Below are 15,165 nucleotides of genomic sequence, written 5' to 3'. Positions count from 1 at the left end.
AGGGAGACAGCTAGGATTCGCGTTGGGGGATTCCCTGGACATAAATGTTTTGGGAAATAGACCAAATGATGCGCTGCCGTATTAAACCATGGAATCACATAATGTTTTGTATAATATTATTAGTGTGGTTTGTTTAAAGTTTGATGTAAGCATATGTAAAATAGCGAAGTATGAAATGCAATAATTTTCCATGGTTAAGTATTATTTAGATTGTAGTAATTGATTCTGTACTAAGCTATTAAGTATGAACATTAACGGGTAGGTACTACCCAAGATATAATTATAAAACGCTAATAAGAAGAAAAGGCTTTTATAATAATACCTGGTTCATATTATTAACAAGCTATAAATGTACTATAAATACACACTACATCTATAATATTCTATGTGAATAATTATTTTCTTTCATTAGGAAATGGCGCGATTGAATCGAATGACGGAACAAGAACTCGAGGAACTCATCAACCAGCGAGTGAACGACAGAATGTTATGGGTTGAGGCTGCAAGAGCTGCTGCAGTTAACCCAAATCCTCGTGTAGGATGCTCCTACAAGACGTTTCAAGCTTGCAAGCCCTCATCATTCAGTGGAACGGAAGGACCGATCGGTTTAACCCGATGGATAGAAAAGATGGAGACGGTGTTCAAAATCAGTGGTTGTGATGAAAAAGACATGACCAAGTTTGCATCGTGCACTTTACAAGATAGTGCACTCACATGGTGGAAGAATTATGTGAAGGCGGTAGGAGGAGATGTAGCTTATGATACTCCATGGGAAGAATTCAAAGCGATGATAATCACCGAGTATTGTCCAAGGAATGAGGTTATTAAGTTAGAAGATGAGTTACGAAGTTTGAAGGTGGTTGGTACTGAAATCACCAACTACAATCAGCGATTCATGGAATTGGTTTTACTATGTCCTGAATTGGTTCCAACCGAAGCACGGAAGATTGAAATGTACAAAGGTGGTTTGCCCAAGAAGGTCAAGGCAAACGTTACGGCGTCGAAACCTAAGACAATTCATGAAGCTATAACCATGGCGAACGAGTTAATGGATCAGGTCATTCTGGATAAGAAAGCATTCACTACTGAGGTGAAGGTATCAAGTAACAAAAGGAAGTGGAACGGAAATTATGATCGAGGTTACCAACAGCAATCTTTTAAGAAACCAGAAACCCCGAAAGGTGCGGGTAGCGGTTCAGGCTTTGGTTACAAAGGACAAAGTCCTTTATGCAACCGTTGTCACAAACATCACTTTGGTTACTGTAGTGTGTTGTGCACCAAATGCAATCGACAGGGACATCTTGCTGAAGATTGTAAGGCTCTCGTTACAAATGCAAATGGTAACAAGACTCCTGCCACCAACGCAAATAGAACTGCTTTGGCTAACATTACTTGTTTTGGGTGTGGAAAACAAGGTCATTATAAGAGCCAGTGCCCGAATCAGAATGGCGGACCTGCACGTGGAAGAGCGTTTGTTATTAATGCTAGAGAGGCACGAGAAGACCCGGAGCTTGTTACGGGTACGTTTACCATTAATAACTTATCAGCATCTATTTTATTTGATACTGGCGCCGATAGAAGTTATGTGTGTAGAAATTTTTACACTAAATTGAATTGTTCATCATTACCTCTAGATGCTAAGTACTTGATTGAGTTAGCTAATGGTAAACTAATTAAAGCCGATAAAATTTGTCGTGGTTGTGAAATAAATCTAGCCGGAGAAACGTTTAAAATCGACTTAATACCCGTAGAATTAGGAGGTTTTGATGTAATAGTCGGCATGGACTGGATGTCCAAAATAGGAGCGGAAGTTGTTTGTGCTAAGAAGGCAATTCGTATTCCTGGTAAGGATAAAATACCGGTGATGATTTATGGAGAGAAGGGTAATTCAAAGCTAAAACTCATTAGCTGTTTGAAAGCCAAGAAGTGTTTAGAAAAGGGATGTTACGCTATTTTAGCACATGTTAATAAAGTCGAAAAGAAAGAAAAGTGCATCAACGACGTGCCTGTGGCAAGAGATTTTCCTGAAGTTTTTCCGGAAGAATTGCCGGGATTACCTCCATTTAGATCGGTAGAATTTCAAATAGATTTAGTACCAGGAGCTGCACCAGTGGCTCGTGCTCCATATAGACTTGCACCGTCCGAGTTAAAAGAACTTCAAAGTCAGTTAAAAGAATTACTGGACCGTGGATTCATACGACCGAGTACTTCACCGTGGGGAGCTCCAATTTTGTTTGTTAAGAAGAAAGATGGATCTTTTAGGATGTGTATAGACTATCGTGAATTAAATAAGTTAACTATCAAGAATCGGTATCCACTACCGAGAATTGATGACTTATTTGATCAATTGCAAGGATCATGTGTTTATTCGAAAATCGACTTAAGATCGGGCTATCATCAACTACGCGTCAAAGAAGAGGATATTCCGAAAACTGCTTTTCGGACACGTTATGGTCATTACGAATTTTTGGTCATGCCGTTTGGATTGACAAATGCGCCAGCTGTATTCATGGACCTCATGAATCGAGTTTGTAGTCCGTATTTAGATAAGTTTGTTATCGTTTTCATTGATGATATTCTTATCTATTCCAAGAGTGAGCAAGAGCATGAAGAGCATTTAAGGTTGATACTGGAGTTGTTGAGAAAAGAACAACTTTATGCTAAATTTTCTAAGTGTGCTTTCTGGTTGAAAGAAGTGCAATTTCTTGGTCACGTTGTTAATAGCGAAGGAATTCAGGTTGATCCAGCAAAAACTGAAGCTATTGAAAAATGGGAGACTCCTAAGACACCAACACAGATACGCCAATTTTTGGGTTTAGCCGGTTATTATAGAAGGTTTATTCAAGATTTTTCCCGAATAGCTAAGCCGTTGACAGCGTTAACGCAAAAAGGGAAGAAATATGAATGGACCTCGGAGCAGGAGAACGCATTTCAAATACTGAAGAAGAAGTTAACTACGGCGCCTATATTATCGTTACCAGAAGGGAACGATGATTTTGAAATATATTGTGACGCTTCGCGACAAGGTTTTGGTTGTGTTCTTATGCAACGGAAGAAAGTTATTGCATTTGCATCCCGACAATTGAAGATTCACGAGCGAAATTATACGACGCATGATCTAGAATTGGGAGCAGTCGTGTTTGCATTGAAGATGTGGAGACACTACTTGTATGGGGTTAAATTCACTGTGTTTACTGATCATAAAAGCCTTCAACATATTTTTGATCAGAAACAATTGAACATGAGGCAACGTAGGTGGGTCGAGTTAATAAACGACTATGATTGTGAAATTCGTTATCATCCCGGGAAGGCGAATGTGGTGGCTGATGCTTTAAGCAGAAAAGAACGAGAACCAATTCGAGTTCGAGCAATGAACATAAAAATTCGTATGAATCTCAACTCACAAATCAAAGAAGTTCAACGAGAAGCATTCAATGAAGAAAACATAAAGAATGAAATAATGAAAAAGTACGAGAAACAACTTGTTGTACGGGAAGATGGAATTCGGTATTTTGCAAATCGTATTTGGGTACCGAAGTTGGGTGGATTAAGGAAGTTGATATTGAACGAGGCACATAAGACAAGATACTCGATACATCCTGGAGTTGGAAAGATGTATCAAGATCTTAAGACACGTTATTGGTGGCCTAATTTAAAGACCGACGTTGCAACATATGTTGGGGAGTGTTTAACTTGTTCTAAAGTCAAAGCAGAACATCAAAAGCCGTCAGGGTTACTTCAACAACCAGAAATCCCAGAATGGAAATGGGATGGTATTACCATGGATTTCATCACAAAGTTACCAAAGACTGCCTGGGGATACGACACCATTTGGGTGATTGTTGATCGTCTCACCAAGTCTGCACATTTCTTGCCTATAAAGGAAACAGATAGAATGGAGAAACTATTACGATTGTATATAAAGGAAGTTGTTTCAAGGCATGGAATACCTATTTCCATTATATCCGATCGTGATAGTAGATTTACCTCAAAGTTTTGGCAATCACTACAGGAGGCACTAGGAACTCGTTTGGATATGAGTACCGCATATCATCCGCAGACCGACGGGCAGAGTGAAAGAACAATTCAGACTCTTGAAGACATGCACAGGGCATGTGTGATCGATTTTGGAAACGGATGGGATAAATATCTACCGTTAGCAGAATTCTCGTATAATAATAGTTATCATGCGAGCATTGGAGCTGCGCCATTCGAAGCATTGTATGGAAGGAAGTGTAGATCTCCTATCTGTTGGAATGAAGTAGGAGATCGACAATTAACTGGTCCCGAGATCATACATGAAACGACTGAGAAGATAGTGCAAATCAAGGAGAAATTAAAAACAGCCCGCAGTCGCCAAAAGAGCTACGCCGATGTCCGAAGGAAACCATTAGAGTTTCAGGTCGGGGACATGGTTATGCTAAAGGTGTCACCTTGGAAAGGTGTGATACGTTTTGGAAAAAGGGGTAAACTGAACCCAAGGTACGTAGGCCCGTTTAAGATCATCGAACGCATTGGACCGGTAGCTTATCGACTCGAGTTACCGCAACAACTCGCCGGAGTACATAATACCTTTCACGTCTCAAACCTTAAGAAGTGTCTTGCAAAGGAAGACCTCACCATTCCTCTTGAAGAAATCCATGTCGACGAGAAACTACAATTCGTCGAAGAACCAATTGAAATCATGGACCGTGAAGTTAAACAGCTCAAACAGAGTAATATACCGATTGTTAAGGTTCGTTGGAATGCTAGAAGAGGTCCCGAGTTTACTTGGGAACGCGAGGATCAGATGAAACGAAAGTATCCGCACTTGTTTCTCGATGACGCAAAATAGGTACAATTTTAAAATTTCGGGACGAAATTTATTTAACGGGGAGGTAATGTAACGACCCGCACTTTTTCGATCATTCTATACTTATAAGATTAATATTTACATAAATTAAACCTTGCCAACATGATAAGCAATCCAAATTGATGAGATTTATATTTCCGAAAAGAGTTTTACACAACGTTTGACCGTCTAGTTTGACCGATGATATCACGAACCATACAATATATGATAATTATACGTTTGTGTATATATATGTATATATACATATTTAACATGATTAAGGAATGTTTTAATACCTCATTTTATATTAATAACAACAAGTTATATGTGTATTTTGAAACTACTAACTTAAGTTTTCAAAACGATAACTATACGTAACGTTATTTGACATAAATACTTAAGACATATAATGTTTATACATATATTGTATAAGTAATGTATTTAATCACTTTTAAGAACTTAAATACATAAAATCATATAAGTGTATTCACAAAAGATAGCTATATTTGAATCCTCATTCCATTTTTCACAAAATTTCTATACGTATACCTAGAGTATTTGTACTCGTATCATACCAAGCTTCTATACGTATTTACTATTGGTATATACACATCAAATCACCACCTAACCAGCCCTTATTCATGCCTTATGTATAAGGTAATTACTTTTGAATCATTGCAAGACTAATTACAAAAATACAAACTAAAATTTTGTCATGTTATCCTTAAAGATCACATTTTTAGGAGTATATATGTATCATCATTTTTGATTCATTTTTACTTCAATCTCTTAACTAAAAACACACACTCTTTCTTACTCTCTAAACTCCATAACAATCCAGCAAATAACCAAGAAGATCTAGCCATAAAAACCATACTAAAACACCATAAGAAAACTCTTACAACAACACTTCAAGAAAACCCTCCAAGAACACCAACTTACTTCCAATCTTTCATCCACTTCTATCACCCTTTTGATTCTAGCTTCTTACTCCTCTTTTACAGCAAACTTATCCAAGGAACTTGAGGTAGTAACTATGTTCATAACCTTATTCGATTTATATATATATAGCTATCTTATTTTGTGGTACAAAAGTTTAACAACAAGAACATAGTTTGAATGTTTTCAAACTTGTTTGCAAACTAAATAGATCCTTCTAACTTAACTTTTAAAATACTTCAAGACATGTAATATAACTTATTTATATGTTAATTTAACAAGGTAAAACTTGGTTTCTCAAAGTATAAGTATTTTTGGAAAAATGGTCATTAAATGATTTTGTTGTAACAAAAATGTTTAACTTCATATGTTTCACTAAACTTTCATCTATGCCGTATGATTTTGAATACAAAACAAGGTATTTACAGTTCATAGTCTTATAGAAGAACTCGATCCAAGAAGATGGCAATTTGAATCAACGAAAACGGACTTGTAACGAAGAAACTATGACCGAAACAAAATTGGTTATCCAAGACTTAATTGACTTCGGGATTCATTGGAAAAATTTACATAAAATCACATCTTTATAAGATAACATGATATTTTATATATATGTACTCATAATTCAATTTCATATGGTTCAGGATCACCCGTAAGCAACACGAGAAGATTAATCATAAGATCCCATGTTTGTACGCAACACGTCATTTGACAACACCGGTACTTTATGTACGCAATACGTCATTTGACAACACCGGTACCGTGGGTCAAGATTAATCTCAACCAATACATATACGATGGGGTTTTATTTATTTCGTTGGGGGTTTTGTTTATTGCGGGTATATTAAACATCTAAAAATGAACCATTAAAATTGAATTACTAACATCGAAATGCTAACTACGGACTAAGGAAATATTCAAAGTATTAAAAGTATAACAAGTATATATATATGTAACGTTTGTTTAAAATGAAAACATATTGATATATTATATATGGATAGGTCCGTGATATCAACCGGAAGACCGAGTCAAAATATATATATCATCAAGACAAGAGTGAGTATATAGTCCCACTTTTAAACTCTAAATATTTCGGGATGAGAATACATGTATTTTATGTTTTACGATATGGACACAAGTAACTGAAAAATATGTTCTACGTTGAGTTGTACCACTGGCATACTTCCCTGTAGCTTGGTAACTAATATTTACAGCGGTATTGTAAACGCGAATCCTGTTGATAGATCTATCGGGCCTGACAACCCCAACCGGACTGGACGACCAGTATTCAACGGTTGCACAGTACTTCGTTTTGTGACTACACTTGGTACGGTGTAGTAAGATTTCATATTAAAGGGAATATGCGACGTGAAAATGTTAAGTATGGTTACCAAGTGCTCAACCACTTAGAATACTTTTATTAAACTGTTTATATACGAAATCTTGTGGTCTATATATATATTGCTGCCGGCATTAAACCTATATCTCACCAACTTTATGTTGACCTTTTAAAACATGTCTATTCTCAGGTGATTTCTAAAGCTTCCGCTGCATCATGTTGGATCTAACCAGGATCTTGCGTACGCATGTTTGTGTCAAAAATAAAACTGCATATCCGAGATGTTGTATTGTAAAATATGCTAGAAACCGTGTTGTTGTCATCATTTGTAAAGTTTGTAAGTCAAAGATTATCGCTAAACGTTAATCTTCTTTTTATTGTCTTAAGCTTGTAACAAAAATAATGGTTATGGTTTGTAATGTATAATATATGCAGTTTTCTTTTAAAAATGTCTCATATAGAGGTCAATACCTCGCAATGAAATCATACGTTATCTAACGCGTTCTTATGGTTAAGGACGGGTTATGACAGTTTCCCACTTTTCAACAGTTTCTATCTTTGCCGGATCCACCTTAATACCTTCTTTGTTCACTATGTGACAGAGGAATTGAACTTCTTCCAACCAAAATGCACACTTTGAAAACTTAGCGTACAATTCTTCCTTCCTCAATACTTCTAACACCTTTCTCAAATGTTCACCGTGTTCTTGGTCATTCTTTGAGTAAATAAGTATGTCATCAATGAAAACAATGACAAACTTGTCAAGGTATGGTCCACACACTCGGTTCATAAGGTCCATGAACACAGCTGGTGCATTAGTTAAACCAAACGGCATGACCATAAACTCGTAATGACCGTAACGTGTTCTGAAAGCAGTCTTTGGAATATCATCTTCTTTCACCCGCATTTGACGATACCCGGAACGTAAGTCAATCTTTGAATAAACAGACGAGCCATGTAGTTGATCAAATAAGTCATCGATTCTCCGTAGTGGGTAGCGGTTCTTGATGGTAAGTTAGTTCAACTCTCGGTAGTCGATACACAACCTGAATGTACCATCTTTCTTCTTGACAAACAAAACAGGAGCTCCCCACGGTGATGTGCTTGGTTGAATGAAACCACGCTCTAAAAGTTCTTGTAATTGGCTTTGTAGTTCTTTCATCTCGCTGGGTGCGAGTCTGTAAGGAGCACGAGCTATTGGTGCAGCTCCTGGTACAAGATCTATTTGAAATTCAACGGATCGATGTGGGGGTAATCCCGGTAATTCTTTCAGAAATACATCAGGAAATTCTTTTGCGACGGGAACATCATTGATGCTCTTTTCTTCAGTTTGTACTTTCTCGACGTGTGCTAGAACAGCATAGCAACCTTTTCTTATTAGTTTTTGTGCCTTCAAATTACTAATAAGATGTAGCTTCGTGTTGCCCTTTTCTCCGTACACCATTAAGGGTTTTCCTTTTTCTCGTATAATGCGAATTGCATTTTTGTAACAAACGATCTCTACTTTCACTTCTTTCAACCAGTCCATACCGATTATCACATCAAAACTCCCTAACTCTACTGGTATCAAGTCAATCTTAAATGTTTCGCTAACCAGTTTAATTTCTCGATTCCGACATATATTATCTGCTGAAATTAATTTACCATTTGCTAATTCGAGTAAAAATTTACTATCCAAAGGCGTCAATGGACAACTTAATTTAGCACAAAAATCTCTACTCATATAGCTTCTATCCGCACCCGAATCAAATAAAACGTAAGTAGATTTATTGTCAATAAGAAACGTACCCGTAACAAGCTCCGGGTCTTCCTGTGCCTCTGCCGCATTAATATTGAAAACTCTTCCACGGCCTTGTCCATTCGTGTTCTCCTGGTTCGGGCAATTTCTAATAATGTGGCCCGGTTTTCCACATTTATAACAAACTACATTGGCATAACTTGCTCCGACACTACTTGCTCCGTCATTACTCGTTCCGACACCATTTGTTCCTTTCGTTCTATTAACCCCTGGTCCGTAGACCTCACACTTCGCCGCGCTATGACCATTTCTTTTACACTTGTTGCAAAATTTGGTGCAGAACCCCGAGTGATTCTTTTCACACCTTTGGCATAGCTGCTTCTGATTGTTGTTGTTGTTGCGGTTATTATTGTTGTTGGGATGATTGTTGTAGTTGCTGTTGTTGTTGTTGTTGTTGTTGTTGGGCCGTTTGTTGTAGTTGCGATTGATGTTGCGATTGTTGGGATAATTGTTGCGATTATTGTTGTAATTGCTGTTGTTGTTGTATTGGTGATTCTTATCACCGTTTTCCTCCCACTTTCTTTTGACTTGCTTCACATTGGCCTCTTCAGCAGTCTGTTCTTTAATTCTTTCTTCAATTTGGTTCACGAGTTTGTGAGCCATTCTACATGCCTGTTGTATGGAGGCGGGCTCGTGTGAACTTATATCTTCTTGGATTCTTTCCGGTAATCCTTTCACAAACGCGTCGATCTTCTCTTCCTCATCTTCGAATGCTCCCGGACACAATAGGCACAATTCTGTGAATCGTCTTTCGTACGTGGTAATATCAAATCCTTGGGTTCGTAACCCTCTAAGTTCTGTCTTGAGCTTATTGACCTCGGTTCTGGGACGGTACTTCTCGTTCATCAAGGGCTTGAATGCTGACCACGGTAGTGCGTACGCATCGTCTTGTCCCACTTGCTCTAGATAGGTATTCCACCATGTTAACGCAGAACCTGTGAAGGTATGCGTAGCGTACTTTACTTTGTCCTCTTCAGTACACTTACTTATGGCAAACACCGATTCGACCTTCTCGGTCCACCGTTTCAATCCGATCGGTCCTTCGGTTCCATCAAATTCCAAAGGTTTGCAGGCAGTGAATTCTTTGTAGGTGCATCCTACACGATTTCCTGTACTGCTAGATCCAAGGTTATTGTTGGTATGTAGCGCAGCCTGTACTGCGGCTATGTTTGAAGCTAGAAAAGTACGGAATTCCTCTTCATTCATATTCACGGTGTGTCGAGTAGTCGGTGCCATTTCCTTCAAAATAGTTAAATGGAACAAGTTAATCATACAGAATATTAAGAGTAGTTAATAGTATTTCGTAGCATAATATGAACTCATTTATAAAAGCCTTTTCTTCATATTAGCGTTTTATAAGTTTAAATTCGGGTAGTACCTACCCGTTAAGTTCATACTTAGTAGCTAATATACAATTCAACTACTACAATTCTATATGAAAAACTGATTATAATAATATTTCGCGTTCAAACTTTTATACAATATTTTACAAACTTACAATACCGCTTATTTTACATAAAGCATGAAATATAGCACACAATAACTTTGATACAAGATAGTTGTGAAGATAATTCTAGCTAGTACACAAGTCGTTCAGCAAAGGCAATAAAGACACGTAATTCATACGTCCAGAAACAAGTCATGCATTCTGGTTTTACTAGGACTACTTCCCATCCTTGGTCTTGTGCAACATAACCGTTATGGCCGTTGATAAGACAGCGTGTTGTAACGTCGTCAAAGGGACGAGGGTTACGTAATGTCCAACAGTCCCGTAATAATCTAAAAACCTCATTTCTTACCCCAATTACCGACTCCGTCACTTGTGGAAACGTTTTGTTTAATAGTTGTAGCCCGATGTTCTTGTTCTCACTTTGGTGAGAAGCGAACATTACTAATCCGTAAGCATAACATGCTTCTTTATGTTGCATGTTAGCCGCTTTTTCTAAATCACGAAGTCCAATATTCGGATATACTGAGTCAAAATAATTTCTTAACCCGTTGCGTAAAATAGCATTTGGGTTCCCCGCAATATATGCGTCAAAGTAAACACATCGTAACTTATGGGTTTCCCAATGTGATATCCCCCATCTTTCAAACGAAAGTCTCTTATAAACCAAGACATTCTTGGAATGTTCTTCGAATGTCTTACAAACTGATCTCGCCTTAAATAGTTGTGCCGAGGAATTCTGGCCGACTCTAGACAAGATTTCATCAATCATGTCTCCGGGTAGGTCTCTTAAAATATTGGGTTGTCTATCCATTTTGTGTTTTTAAACTGTAAAATAGACAAGAGTTAGATTCATAAAAAAATACTTATTAATACAAGCAATTTTTACATATATCATAAAGCATAAGAACACTATATTACATATATTACACCACACGAATACAACTATCTTATTCCGACTCGCTCGTTTCTTCTTCTTCGGTTTTGGTTCGTTTTGCCAAGTTTCTAGGGATATATGATGTTCCCCTAATACGAGCCGTCGTTGTCCACATTGGTTTAGAAAAACCTGGTGGTTTAGAGGTTCCCGGGTCATTGTTACAACTTAAGGACTTCGGGCGTTGACGATACATATAAAGTTCATCGGGGTTGGAATTAGATTTCTCTATTTTTATGCCCTTTCCCTTATTATTTTCTTTTGCCTTTTTAAATTCAGTTGGGGTAATTTCTATAATATCATCGGAATTCTCGTCGGAATCCGATTCATCGGAGAATTGGTAATCCTCCCAATATTTTGCTTCCTTGGCGGAAACACCATTGACCATAATTAACCTTGGTCGGTTGGTTGAGGATTTTCTTTTACTTAACCGTTTTATTATTTCCCCCACCGGTTCTATTTCTTCATCCGGTTTCGATTCTTCTTCCGGTTCCGATTCTTCTTCCGGTTCCGACTCTTCTTCCGGTTCCTCTTCGGGAACTTGTGAATCAGTCCACGAATCATTCCAATTTACATTTGACTCTTCATTATTATTAGGTGAGTCAATGGGACTTGTTCTAGAGGTAGACATCTATCACATAATATCAAACGCGTTAAGAGATTAATATATCACATAATATTCACATGTTAAAAATATATAGTTTCCAACAAAATTTGTTAAGCAATCATTTTTCAAGTAAACACGGTCGAAGTCCAGACTCACTAATGCATCCTAACAAACTCGATAAGACACACTAATGCAAAATTCTGGTTCTCTAAGACCAACGCTCTGATACCAACTGAAATGTCTCGTTCTTATTGATTAAAAACGTTCCATAATAATTGATTTCGTTGCGAGGTTTTGACCTCTACATGAGACGTTTTTCAAAGACTGCATTCATTTTTAAAACAAACCATAACCTTTATTTCATAAATAAAGGTTTAAAAAGCTTTACATAGATTATCAAATAATGATAATCTAAAATATCCTGTTTACACACGACCATTACATAATGGTTTACAATACAAATATGTTACATCGAAATCAGTTTCTTGAATGCAGTTTTTACACAATATCATACAAACATGGACTCCAAATCTTATCCTTATTTTAGTATGCAACAGCGGAAGCTCTTAATATTCACCTGAGAATAAACATGCTTTAAGCGTCAACAAAAATGTTGGTGAGTTATAGGTTTAACCTATATATATCAAATCGTAACAATAGACCACAAGATTTCATATTTCAATACACATCCCATACATAGAGATAAAAATCATTCATATGGTGAACACCTGGTAACCGACATTAACAAGATGCATATATAAGAATATCCCCATCATTCCGGGACACCCTTCGGATATGATATAAATTTCGAAGTACTAAAGCATCTGGTACTTTGGATGGGGTTTGTTAAGCCCAATAGATCTATCTTTAGGATTCGCGTCAATTAGGGTGTCTGTTCCCAAATTCTTAGATTACCAGACTTAATAAAAAGGGGCATATTCGATTTCGATAATTCAACCATAGAATGTAGTTTCACGTACTTGTGTCTATTTTGTAAATCATTTATAAAACCTGCATGTATTCTCATCCCAAAAATATTAGATTTTAAAAGTGGGACTATAACTCACTTTCACAGATTTTTACTTCGTCGGGAAGTAAGACTTGGCCACTGGTTGATTCACGAACCTATAACAATATATACATATATATCAAAGTATGTTCAAAATATATTTACAACACTTTTAATATATTTTGATGTTTTAAGTTTATTAAGTCAGCTGTCCTCGTTAGTAACCTACAACTAGTTGTCCACAGTTAGATGTACAGAAATTAATTGATAAATATTATCTTGAATCAATCCACGACCCAGTGTATACGTATCTCAGTATTGATCACAACTCAAACTATATATATTTTGGAATCAACCTCAACCCTGTATAGCTAACTCCAACATTCACATATAGAGTGTCTATGGTTGTTCCGAAATATATATAGATGTGTCGACATGATAGGTCGAAACATTGTATACGTGTCTATGGTATCTCAAGATTACATAATATACAATACAAGTTGATTAAGTTATGGTTGGAATAGATTTGTTACCAATTTTCACGTAGCTAAAATGAGAAAAATTATCCAATCTTGTTTTACCCATAACTTCTTCATTTTAAATCCGTTTTGAGTGAATCAAATTGCTATGGTTTCATATTGAACTCTATTTTATGAATCTAAACAGAAAAGTATAGGTTTATAGTCGGAAAAATAAGTTACAAGTCGTTTTTGTAAAGGTAGTCATTTCAGTCGAAAGAACGACGTCTAGATGACCATTTTAGAAAACATACTTCCACTTTGAGTTTAATCATAATTTTTGGATATAGTTTCATGTTCATAATAAAAATCATTTTCTCATAATAACAACTTTAAAATCAAAGTTTATCATAGTTTTTAATTAACTAACCCAAAACAGCCCGCGGTGTTACTACGACGGCGTAAATTCGGTTTTACGGTGTTTTTCGTGTTTCCAGGTTTTAAATCATTAAGTTAGCATATCATATAGATATAGAACATGTGTTTAGTTGATTTTAAAAGTCAAGTTAGAAGGATTAACTTTTGTTTGCGAACAAGTTTAGAATTAACTAAACTATGTTCTAGTGATTACAAGTTTAAACCTTCGAATAAGATAGCTTTATATGTATGAATCGAATGATGTTATGAACATCATTACTACCTTAAGTTCCTTGGATAAACCTACTGGAAAAGAGAAAAATGGATCTAGCTTCAATGGATCCTTGGATGGCTCAAAGTTCTTGAAGCAGAATCATGACACGAAAACAAGTTCAAGTAAGATCATCACTTGAAATAAGATTGTTATAGTTATAGAAATTGAACCAAAGTTTGAATATGATTATTACCTTGTATTAGAATGATAACCTACTGTAAGAAACAAAGATTTCTTGAGGTTGGATGATCACCTTACAAGATTGGAAGTGAGCTAGCAAACTTGAAAGTATTCTTGATTTTATGAAACTAGAACTTTTGGAATTTATGAAGAACACTTAGAACTTGAAGATAGAACTTGAGAGAGATCAATTAGATGAAGAAAATTGAAGAATGAAAGTGTTTGTAGGTGTTTTTGGTCGTTGGTGTATGGATTAGATATAAAGGATATGTAATTTTGTTTTCATGTAAATAAGTCATGAATGATTACTCATATTTTTGTAATTTTATGAGATATTTCATGCTAGTTGCCAAATGATGGTTTCCACATGTGTTAGGTGACTCACATGGGCTGCTAAGAGCTGATCATTGGAGTGTATATACCAATAGTACATACATCTAAAAGCTGTGTATTGTACGAGTACGAATACGGGTGCATACGAGTAGAATTGTTGATGAAACTGAACGAGGATGTAATTGTAAGCATTTTTGTTAAGTAGAAGTATTTTGATAAGTGTATTGAAGTCTTTAAAAAGTGTATAAATACATATTAAAACACTACATGTATATACATTTTAACTGAGTCGTTAAGTCATCGTTAGTCGTTACATGTAAGTGTTGTTTTGAAACCTTTAGGTTAACGATCTTGTTAAATGTTGTTAACCCAATGTTTATAATATCAAATGAGATTTTAAATTATTATATTATCATGATATTATCATGTATGAATATCTCTTAATATGATATATATACATTAAATGTCTTTACAACGATAATCGTTACATATATGTCTCGTTTAAAAATCATTAAGTTAGTAGTCTTGTTTTTACATATGTAGTTCATTGTTAATATACTTAATGATATGTTTACTTATCATAGTATCATATTAACTAT

This window comes from Rutidosis leptorrhynchoides, chromosome 6 (assembly GCF_046630445.1).
Source record: "Rutidosis leptorrhynchoides isolate AG116_Rl617_1_P2 chromosome 6, CSIRO_AGI_Rlap_v1, whole genome shotgun sequence".
In the NCBI taxonomy this organism is placed as follows: domain Eukaryota; kingdom Viridiplantae; phylum Streptophyta; class Magnoliopsida; order Asterales; family Asteraceae; genus Rutidosis; species Rutidosis leptorrhynchoides.
This window is presented reverse-complemented; position numbering follows the sequence as displayed.